At 41.8% G+C, this 1,740-nt stretch overlaps 1 protein-coding gene across 1 annotated transcript in view; it reads left to right on the top strand.

Moving 5' to 3' along the window:
• The window catches only part of MFSD9 (major facilitator superfamily domain containing 9), a 10,706-nt gene that overhangs the window by 1,724 nt on the left and 7,242 nt on the right, over positions 1 to 1,740 (top strand). The window lies entirely within an intron of this gene.

Genomic DNA, 1,740 nt, shown 5'->3' with positions numbered 1-1,740 from the left:
TGTGGAAAGATTGTTCTTGGGAAGAACAAGGAAGATTTGCAGTATACTTGTACAGATGCTTTTTCACCATCGAAGAACACATATCTCAGCAACTTTGGGACCCAGAGGTGTTGCTTTTAGTTTTATTATTACTTACACTTCGCAAACAGTAATTCTCTAGATGTTTCTCCTGAATTTTCCAATGCCTGTGATTGTTCCCAGTTTGATTAAATTCCTTGCAGCTGTCTTGTGGCTTATAAAGCCTGTTATCATCTTTAAGGAGTCTACAAGTAAATTCTGAACATTTGGAATTTTATCTTAAAAGAATCAAGTGATAAGGTAATTTCTGTAGTTCCAAAGTTCTTATTTTATATTTTTGGTGCTGTTATGTGGTAGTGTTTATGGTTTCTAATGATACAAGTATGTTAGCTACGTATGGTTTACATGGGCTCTGTTACTCAGTTTTTAATTTCCTTTTTTATTTTGGATGAAATTTACCACTTTTCATGACATAATTCTGGTTCTGCTCTGATAATTCTCAAATTTTATCAACTGGTGCTAAATCTTAAATAATTAAAGATTATTTTAAGGGGCAACTCACTAAGAATATGTTTTCAACAGTCTGCTTTGATTTTTAACTTTAAAAGAAACTGGGTTTTGAGTTGTATTCTTACAAATGAAAGAGGCTGGCAGATGCTTCTCTTTGCTGCTTCTCTTCTGTCGCTAACTGCTGCTAAACTCTTAGCCTCCAAAGAGGAAGAGTAGGGACTGTGGGTTCTTCAGGGCTTCTGTGGTGCCTTGTAATAGGTTGAAGTGCCAAGTAGAAAGTAATTAGTGCCTCCTAGTAATAAAATTCTCTCCTGATTCCAAGAAAGCTATTATAAATCACAGAATCATGTGGTTGGAAGAGACCTTTAAGATTATAGAGTCCAACCATTCACCCTGCACTACCAGGGTGCCTAAACCGTGTCCCTCAGCACCACATCCACACGGCTTTTAAACACTTCCAGGGATGGGGACTCCACCACCTCCCTGGGCAACTTGTTCCAATGCTTAATGACTCAGTGTGTAAAGAAATTTTTCCTGATATCTAAAATAAATTTCCCCAACACAACCCGTTTCCCTCAGCACCACATCCACACGGCTTTTAAACACTTCCAGGGATGGGGACTCCACCACCTCCCTGGGCAACTTGTTCCAATGCTTAATGACTCAGTGTGTAAAGAAATTTTTCCTGATATCTAAAATAAATTTCCCCAACACAACTTAAGGCCATTTCCTCTCGTCCTGTCATTTATAACATCCTCACTACAGCCTCCTTTCAGGTAGTTGTAGAGAGCAATAAGGTCTCCCCTGCGCCTCCTTTTCTCCAGACTAAACAATCCCGGTTCCCTCAGCCACTCCTCGTAAGATAAGTTCTCTAAACCCCTCACTAGTCTCATTGTCCTTCTCTGAACCTACTACAGCACCTCAATGTCCTTCCTGAAGTGAGGGGCCCAAAAACTGGAGACAGTATTCAAGGTGTGGCCTCACCAGTGCTGAGTACAGGGGGACGGTCACTTTCCTCCTCCTGCTGGCCACAGCAGGATGGATAGAAGCCGGGATGCCTTTGGCCTTCTTGGCTGCCTGGACACACTGCTGGCTCATATTCAGCCAGCTGTTGACCAGAACCACCAGGACTTTTTCTCTTGTGCAGCTTTCCAGCCACTCTTGCCCAAGCCTGTAACATTACAGCGGGTCATTCACGTCCAAGTGAAGGTA

Source organism: Buceros rhinoceros, unplaced genomic scaffold (assembly GCF_000710305.1).
Source record: "Buceros rhinoceros silvestris isolate BGI_N320 unplaced genomic scaffold, ASM71030v1 scaffold185, whole genome shotgun sequence".
NCBI classification, from domain to species: Eukaryota; Metazoa; Chordata; class Aves; order Bucerotiformes; family Bucerotidae; genus Buceros; species Buceros rhinoceros.
This window is presented reverse-complemented; position numbering and strand designations above follow the sequence as displayed.